The sequence below is a fragment of the Anser cygnoides genome, chromosome 7, assembly GCF_040182565.1.
Source record: "Anser cygnoides isolate HZ-2024a breed goose chromosome 7, Taihu_goose_T2T_genome, whole genome shotgun sequence".
NCBI classification, from domain to species: Eukaryota; Metazoa; Chordata; class Aves; order Anseriformes; family Anatidae; genus Anser; species Anser cygnoides.
The window spans coordinates 12,814,976-12,825,647 of record NC_089879.1 but is presented as its reverse complement, the minus strand read 5'-3'; the positions used below and the strand labels follow the sequence as shown (position 1 = coordinate 12,825,647).

The following is a 10,672-nucleotide window of genomic DNA, read 5'->3' as shown; positions in this document are numbered from 1 at the left end:
CAAATGAGTTTTGAATGAGTAGGAGACAGGTTTCCCTTAGCATAGGGTTGGATTGAGCTTGTTTCTGTTGCATTTGTAAAGATCTGGATTAACACCATATATTATAATGGAGCAACTATAGATCTTTTTTCAGAACAAAGGGCAACATCATCCCACTTGTTACAACTGCCTGAGGCACGGAGTCATGTGAAACTGATTTTATTCCTATTGCTGCTTCTATTTATTTGCCACGCTGGTCCTCAGAAAGGCTCTATTCTGTCTTACTGCACCTGCTTTTCCTGGGGCACGCAGCCTCACCTGCCATGTACAGGCTTGCAAAGCCCTGATTTAAATGGCACTCCTTTATTAGCAGATACATTCCAGAGGCATAAAATATTATTATCCAATACACATGGCTGGAAGACTGCAGATCTTCTCCTGCAGGACTGGGAACACAAGACGGGACATGAGCCTTCTGGTCAAATCAGTCTCTGGAACACACCTCCCGTGGCAGCTGGAAGCTTCATACATGTTTTCAGTACTGACGTTGGAGACCCTTCTGTCTCACACTGTAAAAATTACTGAAGTAAAGAATGAGGTAGTCCCATGCAGAGCCAGTAACGCTTCTTCAGGGCTGCCTCCTCTTTGGAAACGTTCTTCTGTGTTACGGAAATTATGTCTCCATCACTTTTCCCCTCTCCACTCTTGTGAGACCCCAGCTGGAGCACTGTGTTCAGCTATGGCCCCCAGCACAAAAAGGACACGGACCTGTTAGAGCAAGTCCAGAGGAGGACCACAAGGACGATCAGAGGGCTGGAGCACCTCTCCTATGAAGACAGGCTGAGGGAGCTGGGGTTGTTCAGTCTAGGGAAGAGAAGGCTCCAGGGAGACCTCAGAGCAGCCTTCCAGTACCTAAAGAGGGCCTGCAGGAAAGCTGGGGAGGGACTCTTTGTCAGGGAGTGGAGTGATAGGACTAGGAGTAAGTTTTAAACTAAAAGAGGGTAGATTTAAATTCGATATTGGGAAGAAATTCTTCACTATGAGGGTGGTGAATCAGTGGAAAAGGTTGCCAGAGGAGCTGTGGATACCCCATCCCTGGAAGTGTTCACAGCCAGGCTGGATGGGGCTTTGGGCAACCTGGTCTGGTGGGAGGTGTCCCTGCACATGGCAGGGGATGGGAACTGGGTGATCTTTAAGGTCCTTTCCAGGCCGAACCATTCTGTTACTCTGTGATTGCTTCAGCTCAAGACATACTGATAAAATGAAGAACTAGATGACTGCTGATAAGACATACGCAGTTTACAGCACCAATAAAAAGCTGGACCTGGAATAAAAGACTGATGTACCTGTTCTAAACTACTTTTTAAAGTGAGTAAAAAGGCTATGAAAGTCTAAGAACCTATCCAAAGCTACTATAGTCTATACTGCACACAGGGCTTGCGGCAAGGAGTCAGGGAGTATATGTGAGAAGGTAAGAAAAATACTTCTTTCATTGCACCTTGAAAAATAAGAGACCTCTATATGTTTAGCAGTCCTTGATTCCACGAGAACCCCTCAGGAACAAGCACTAAAGGAGTCACAGTGCTCAGTGGAACTGCAGGTGAGTCAGTCTGCTAACAGCTCTTCCCATAGATGATGTTATAGGTGTCTTCCTCTAGAACATATTTTTCTTCTGACTTTTAAGGTGAATTGATTGCTTTCAAAAAGACACCCTTCCGTCTTTCTAGCTTTGCAAGGAGCATTGTAGTCACTTTGTTCAGCCTGGTCACTGCAAGGGTTTGGAGACAGGAAACTGCGGAGTGCTGCCTGCTCTGTGGTGGTGATCCCTGTGACAATGCTGGTCCTCGCTCTGTTTGTGGGAAAGCTGGCCCAGACTGAAACTGTGATCCAACCTCCTGCCGCACTGAGAATTTTCTTTAAGATCTTGGCCACAAGGTACAAGGTCTATCTTTCTCAGCTTCTGTTGTTATGTAAAGATTTGTATATTTTATGGGATTTAAGGAGTTTATGTTTAGATTTTATATATTTTTACGTGTTAGTATAAATAATATACAGTATATTTTACATTTTATATTTTTATTTTATATTTTTGTGCTTAAATAAAAATTATAAAAAGATATATATATATTTTAATTTTTATCATTATCTATCTCACAGTGCCTTTTAACCTGTATCTTGTTACGTAATTATAGCATTTGTGGATTTCCTTCCATTTTTATAGGCTAGCACTTCAGATCAAGTTTCACATCGATAGCTGACAGCCTGGCACAGAACTCCTGATCATACAAATGGGCCCACAGAAGCAGAACTACAGATCAGACCCACAGTATTCAACAGGCACAACACTTCTCGATGCTTCTCTTCAGAAACCACTTGAAAAACAGATATTAGGGTTAAAATCAGCCAGTCTCCACCCATTCCTTTTTTGTCTTGCCTCTGTGTTAATTATAAAAAGAAGTAAAAGCTGGAAACGATGGCTGAGGCTACAGAGTAGTTAGTCACCCCATTTATCAATAGCTAGAATGAGAGTAAATATTTGAACTATATTGTAGAAGTTGAAATTCATAGCTGGCAGCTCATTAACAAATGTTTTTCAATCTGTTTTATGATCCCTCACTGCTCTTTAATCTAGAACACTTTTCGGTTTGTAGCTTTCTTCTTATGTGGGTTAAAAGCAGTATCCAGCACCATCCGGGGTTATTTTCTGTATGCTCCCATTCCCCCACACCTCTCCAAGCCTCCCACCTTTCATTAGAGATCATGCTTCTGCAAGCAAATCTCCAGCCAGACACACCTTTGCCATACAAAACCGCAGGTGATATGCTAATTCCAACCAAAATCTGTTTGTTGAAGGATAAACAAAGAGAAGATTTAGGGCCCAGCAGATAACAGAACAGATCAGTGCTGGTCTGCGGTCCTTCCACCTTACTTATTTCTGCTTCAAAAGAACACAATGGTACAATACAGCCTGCGGTACATCTACCCACGGTTATTGGCATAGCTGTAGCAGTACTGACAGTATCACCTGCAGAAATCACGTAGCTCTGCCATGCCTGACCCTCTTGCAGTTGATGCAGTTAGAACCCAGATGTCCCAGTTGCTGCACCTAACACAGCTCGTGTAACTGGTCTGTAACTCACTGGTACGACTGAAATGATAACCTCAAGAGGACAACTGTATGGCAGCTCGCCAATGTGCCAGAGTTGATTGGGAATGTTTTATTTTCTGCAGGACTCCTAAGGCTCTGGAGCTAGACAAGAACACTTCTTCATTTTTAACTGTGGACTTCTTTCATATAGTTGTCCTGATGGTTGCAAGGAAAAGATGACCCTAAGTTGGCTGGGATCACACTGCCTTGCACAATGGGGCTTCTCCTGGAAAAGCTCACCATTTTTGTACACATTATTACAACTTCAGTCACAATGACTAAAACAGCAAGGATGTAAACAAGGAATATGCAGAGAAGATAAAGAGCAGAAGCAGAGGAAAGCCTCTTTATATAATCTGGCTTCTAAACTCAGAGTTACGCTTTCGTTTCTTGCTCTCCTCAGTAATGGCCACACAGTGGTTCTATCACTCTTTCACATAACGCTGCCTGCAGGAGGATCTCATTTTGCAAACCAGCCTTCCTCCAGTGCCAGGAAGATATTTAATCATAAGCAAAAGGAGAAACGGCAGCATGATGGCCAGTACACTGCACTCTAGCAGCTCAGCTGGCAGGGGAAAACCCTGAGGGAAAAGGAAGCTTTTATTTGTAGTGCATTGCTTGTACCAGGGCTTGAACACTGACTTCAGGCTAGCAGATGATTTTTGAAAAAGTTCTGACTAAGAGAGTTGTAAGTGAACACTGAAAACTTAGGGCCAAGCTATTTATGTAAACTCTACTTCCAGTTTCTGGCACACTTTCTGATTTGGCTCTGAACCTTCTGGCTATGCCCATCTCTATTTTCATGTCTCTGCTTGAAAAATCCCTTTTCTGACCCAAAGCACATAGGTACTGCCTTTCCCAAAAGCCAAGGCTCTTGTGTGTCACTTCTTGTCAGCAAGATGATCACTGCCTGGAAATTTGTTATTATTCAGCCTTTTCATTTCAAAGTGATTCAGATTTCCATTAATTTGCTCCTGTCCAAAGTTCAGCTTGTGAGACATGTGATAACACGCAGCCTTCCCTTATCAAAATCAAGGTGCTCTGGGCTCATCTCACTCTGTATTTTATGGATTTCAGATGTTCTTGCTGGGATGGATCTTTCTGAGAAAATGTACCGTTGCCGCAGGTTGTCAGATGCATGTTATGGTGACCGCCTTGCTTACCCAGTGCCTTCAAAAGAACTGTGCTTTGACTCCCACTTTGTTAACATCCATGATTAAAGTTGTCAGCTGAAGGTTTTGTAACCTCAGCAAATAACGTAACTTCAGTAACTCCGATGGTTTTAGTTTTCAGCATAGATTTCAGAATAAAATATTTCTCCCCTCTCAAAAATTCAAAGCTATACTAAGAAAATCCTTGTGTTAGGTATGAGGGGAAGATAAAAATTGTGGATCAAGCACAGTATAGGTGGTGATTTGATTTGATGAACCCTCACTAACAAGTGTGTGTATGACTGGAGTTCAGTCCACTGAGCTCGCTGAATCCAGTTTCTCTTGTAAAGATTAGGTAGGTACTTGCAGGGAGCCCAGTGAGAACTCCGTTCCACTGCTCCCCCTTCTGACAGAATAATACTTGCCTAAGCCTGTAAGGGTGAACATTGCGAGAGTCTTTATATATTCATTTTGATATATGTGTGTAATTTGAAGCACATGAAATTGTAGAACTGTAGAAAAATATGGCTGAAAAAGCTATCAAGTAGATATCTTATCCATCTCCCTGTTCCAAGACCCAGCTCCACTTACCTATTCTCAACAGATTTTTCTTTAAAAGACACCAAAATTGTCCAGAGATTTCATAGCCAATCAGGTGCACATCTCACTGTGCTTGCTGTTGGAAAATATCTTGGGAGTTCTAAAACAAGTAACTCTTGCTTCAGCTGAGGATCTCCTTCTCTTCTGCATTCTCAGTGTAACTTACCTCCTTTTTTGTCACTACCACTTTTATGTATTTGAACACTGTTGTCGTACATGCCATTAGGGATTTCAACATCAGACGCAGCTTTTCCTGTTCCCACAGCTTTTCCTCAGGCTTCCCAGTCCTCTGACTGCTGTGAACCACCACTACCCTTCATGGGGACTACCCACATGCTTAAAGCTACATGCGTATTTACGTATTGTGCTGAGCTGGGGGCTTCATTCCCAGCATCGCCCAAGGCTGTCAAACACATGCTGGCCTAGCTTAATTCCACGACACTTCTGTTAATTACTGTTTTGATAATAACAATTTAGCAGTTTTGCAGATATCTTTAAACCTGTAACTGCAGGTAAAACTACTATATTTTGCTGGAAGATGACAACCAGTGCCAAATTAGTGAAGTTGATATACGTGACCAGCAGGCAGTGTTGAACTTCGTTTCAGTAGGTATTTACTTAGTAGTGCATGCGTGAAAAGTGTGCATTGGAAACTGGTGTTCTTAATATTCCTAGAGGAAATGCTTTTTGCCAATAAACAGCCACGTCCAATACCTACTGACATATCCCCAACCTCATCAATACAAGGTTTGATCCCCTCCATCTCAGTATACAAAATATGGAAGAGAGAAAAGCATCTGTAGAAGCTAATGCATGCCAAGAATACGCAATCAAACAAAACAAAGAAATCAACAAGCCAACACATGCACATGAAATATTATATAAGGAAGCCTTAGGAAGATAGAGACCAAATGGAAGAGATGCAATGGAAACAGAGACTCAGCAATTGCCAGAAAGAGTCAAGAGCAGTCAGCTACATGAGGCAGGGCGGTGAACTATGGTTGAGCTGGTGTTAAATGAGTTATTAGAATTACATGCTCCTGCTTTTATTCTTTATTTTACTGGAGTTATTTGCAGTGTCTGTGGAATCCTGCTTTTCCTAAAACAAATGCACTGGGCACTGTGGACAACTGAACAATAACTGACTGGTGAAAAACAAAACAGCATTTAGAAGCAATAGAAGTGTACAGTAAAATATTAGGATGTACAACTCTCAACGTATAAACAACTAATCAATAAACAAGCACATGTTCAAATACAAATTCATTGTTTGTTGTGTACTGTGTGCATCTGAAATATTCACGGAATATTTCTGCGCTAAGTATTCAAGGAACTGTTATGGATAACTGAAAACAGTATTTTAAAGAGTTAGAAAGAATATTCTAAGAGTGTCCTTTCAGTGCACTGTTTACTGCTTTACTTAAGACCTGCAGTTTTAAAACATCAGTGGGAAAACACAGTCAACATTTAATTTTGAAATATGTTCTAAAGATGCTTTGATTTAACACATACCAATGTCTTCATTCAAAATCTTCTGGAATTGGCGGCCATCTCTTGGGATTCCTCTGCCAGAGATGATGACCATTAAGCCACAGTTTAATCATCTACAGCATCACTTCAAACATGGCTGCATCTGTGGGGCATAAATGGAAAGGAAATCTTAGATTTCAGTTGTGTTCATTCTACTAATGGCCTTGATAGGCCAAAACGCTGAAGTAAGGTAGGCTTTTAGAACGTGAGAATCCTGCTTTAAGGCAAAAAAAAAGAAAAAAAAAAATAAATCTGACCCAGAATTTATTTCTGAAATGCAAAAAAAGTTGTCACAGAAGAAAACAAACTGCATGGTGCAGAATGATATTCTTGATTATTCTTTGTACCCGTGTTTCACACATGATTACGCAGGGTGCAGCTATACATGCACATGATCTTAGAAAAATGAGGGATGGCACAAAGGATTTTCTATCTAGACATCACTGTGGGCAGTTTTAAGGTTAATCACACCTGGATTTACAGACTCAAGAAGAGGCAGGGTACATGATAGTTAAAACTCCAGGGTGATCTATCTGCTGATCTCACTCCTGTGGAGTCTTTCAAGAGAAAACTTGTCAATGCATACCCATGTGTTGAGTTACCACCAAGCACTTAACAATGATGAAATAGCTTATTCTGGCATATGTTACCCAAGAAAATGCTTGTAATTAACTCAAGGAAAATGCACTAAACTTGAAAACATCAAAACCAGAGTAACTCTCCTTTCAGCTGTGAATACATCAGGAGATTTCCAGTTGCAGGAGTGCTATCTTACGGCGTGACTGTCAAAAGAGGGTGACAAAGTGCCCTTTTTACATCACCACTGATACAAGGGATGAAGGTCACTGATGCCAGGACACAGCCTCGCAGCTACATGGTCAACTGATGCAGAAACGTCCCCAGCTAAAGTGGGTAGCAATTTCTAACTTGGCTCACCAAAGAATTTTCTTAATTTTCTTAGTATCAGATCAACATTACGGGACACCATTTAGGACAAATGTTCTTCTAAGCCCATTGAGGCTGTATGAAAATGGTACAATGTCTATTACCCGTTAGTAAAGGTCCTTCTGCATGCCTATGTGAAGAAAGGGGTTCCACATGCTGTTATTTCAGATATGAACGGGATCAGGAATTTTGCCCCGAAATTACTCTGGAAATAATTAGAACAGAACCACTACAGCTCACAAACACTGGGTTATCCACCTTGAGATGAGCCGGAACAGGCACAAGCAGCACATTTTACTCAGGACAGTACGGGAAGTCAAAAAGCCTCAGTGCGTGTATCCCTTGCTGACAGAGATGGGACAGCAGCATTCTTGGTGCCTTCCCTATAGCTGAGTGTTTTGAAGGGAGGGTTGATTAAACAAGGGCTTATTTAGATCCCATGATCTGTAAATACTTTGAATCTTCTGGCTTTCAAAGAATTTGCTTCAACCTTTATATTAAAAGCGAGTATTTCATGCCTATTCACTACTGTCGGTGGATTTTTTCCTAAGGTAGCTGTGCTTAGATGTGTGATTTTGTTTGCACAGATATTTTACAGACATAGCCCACCTCTCACAACAATGAGCACATTTAAATTATCATGTAAGTTACTAACTGCATGACCAGGAAAACAGAAAAGCTCTTTGAGCCAGCTCTCACACGAGTATTTTGAATTCTGAGCCTGGTTTGCAACAGAAGTGTAGGCAAATGTCTGACAGCACTGCCGCGTTGAACTCTCAGATCTTTATGTGGCACCTCCTTGTCACCAGTATCCAGAGAGGGAAAATTCTCAGAACACCACATTCATATTTCATTCTTAGGAAAAGACCTCTAATTTTTTTACTTTACATGGCTTTCTGTAGCCTCAGGTTAATGAGTTAATTTGTTTCTTAATAACAGGGAGGGAGTGTACTTTTACATCCTGCCTGCTGATGCTGCAGTTTAGGAGGCAGGGGGTGTGCTCAGCAGGATGTTTTTTTTTTTGTTGTTGTTCTAAACCAAAACCAATAACGAGGGATGTTGCTGAAGTGATGAGGGACAAGACTCACTTAGGTCTACATTCAGAGCAGCAGTGAGACCCCAGGAGTCCAGGAAGAATGCAAGGTGCGTGTCTGTGTCTGTGCTTACCTGCTCGCTGCAGGACTTGTCTGGTACCCCAGTCTGATCCACTGGGTCCCCCCAAGGCCTACAGACTCTGGTACCAGCCCCCAAACTCGCTCCAGCTACACTTGCAGATAAACCACGTCCACGCTTTCAGCTTTAGCAGCCAGAAGCACAGACAAATGCGATCAACCTATGAGTTACCTGGACACAGCAAGAAATTGACTTTTGTATAAGGACGAGAGGAACCAAAACAACTCTTCAAACTCCCCTACGACCTGTGTCATGCAAACACATCCAGTCAGTCGAACTTCTGCAGCGATGGCTATTACAGGAAGAGAGAGACATTACCAGTTTCTGAATTTGGGCTTTTTGCCTCAGCAAAGCTCCTGATGATTCTGCTTAGCTGAGGGATGCTGTCTGTTCTCCCTCACAGAAGACTGTGCTCTGCCAACCACCAAGGAGTCTGCTTGTCCCCACGAACAGCTGAGGAGGTGCAAGAACCTCTGTTACGATACTTGAAGACCAGGGAAGTTAAGACACCAAGACTAAGCCAGATTTCACCCACAGTTTCTCCAAGAACTTCTCCCTTCTAACCTGATCTTAAAAATTGACATAGACTTTTGAAATGAGGATGTAAAGCAAGCCCAATTTAACATTTACTTCGAGTAAGCATTGCAGGGCAGAGAGCTGCATGTTCCTTACGAAAAAACAAAATCTCCCAAATACCTCGAGCACAAAAATATGCTCAGACCATCACACATGACAAAAGCTGTAACAGGTACTAGTTCGGGCAAGGGCTTAGATTTAAAAGCCTTGAAATTTCTTAAAATAATGATCAATCACTTCCCCACCAAAGACAAAAACACTGAAGGTCTGTTTATTGTTTCCCTTCTCTGCCTGCTAGTCTCATAAAGACTTCAAACACTGTAATTTTTGGCATGACTATGCCAGAGAAAATCCCACATGCAGACACAAAAATAAAAGACATTCTTAGGTTGTTCCCTTTCATTAGCACTGCGCCTCACCCACTCGGTTGTTCTCGCAAGCAGCAGCAAGAACTAGGAAGTCCATCTCATCTGGCTTTTACATTACCTTTTGTAATGGCAAATTGCAGTACCGCTCAGCTACAAGAAATTGTGTCGGTTTTTCTTTTCAACACAGGTACTTTGAAAACTGAAGCAAAAAATATGGTGGAGCCCAAGCAAGCCCCAGGCGCAGAGCAGAAAAGGCAGAATATTGCTTTTGGTTCAGCTTTACGCTGATGTCGTCCTAGCAACTTCAGTGTAATTAGTGGACATTTGCACCATTATAAGAGCAGAATCTGTATCCCAAGGTCAAGTTTTTTTGTAGTCTAAACGGGTTTTACTCTGGGAATCTGGCCTATGCAGCCCTTCCTTTGATACATTTACATGGCTATAAACAAGTCAGAACATTTTTCTGAGGAGTGAATTGCAGCCAGGGAAAACACAGCCCTAGGCCCATGCTGAAATGGGTAAGGATTTAAAAATGTTTGCAGCAGTTAGTGGTTGGGCACATAAAAACACTCCACCCTCCTGCCTCCGGCAAGAGAAAACATGCAGACAGTGCAGCGAACTTCATGCGTCAGGATACACCATTTGGCTTTAAACAAGATCAACAGATTTCCAAAAAACGAGAAGAGGGGGCAATGCATATGTGCCTCAAGACTTGGTGTGTTGACTAACATCTCAGTTACTCATTGGTGATGTTTAAGGAGAAAAGGCACGGCTCTGGTGCCCAGCAAGCCGTTAAATGGACGTTTTGTGATGCCCCTGGCACTTTACAAGGCCAAATGGGAGCCTCTAAACCCAGAGTCAGTATACTTTACTACTCTCCTCTCTGTATTTGCCACAAGAGATAATGCCATGGGGGAATACAACATGTTCTTGTCCTGTCAATGAAGATGTTGAAGCCTGAGTGCTCGTCTGGCACCATGAGATTAATGAAAGAGACCTTCCATAGAGAGCATCTTTCACATGTGCAGGCATATTGTCTGCCATTCACCTGGTGTAAAACCGAAAAAAATCCAATCGCTAAAACATCACCATAGGAACACCAAAGAAAATAAAAGAAGGATGCATATTTTCCTGCTTGTTTTTTAGGGAAACAAGTTTCTCTGCAGGGAAGCAGTATGTTCAGCAAACAGATCTCAACAATT

The 10,672-nt window shown here is 42.1% G+C and overlaps 1 long non-coding RNA gene across 1 annotated transcript; it reads left to right on the top strand.

The window, feature by feature from the left end:
• Positions 1–1,461: 1,461 nt before the first annotated feature.
• On the top strand, positions 1,462–2,635 carry LOC136791238 (uncharacterized). The gene is made up of 3 exons (XR_010832798.1): positions 1,462–1,579; positions 1,707–1,914; positions 2,201–2,635. It is a non-coding gene; the product is annotated as an uncharacterized lncRNA (long non-coding RNA).
• The last annotated feature ends 8,037 nt before the right edge of the window (positions 2,636–10,672 follow it).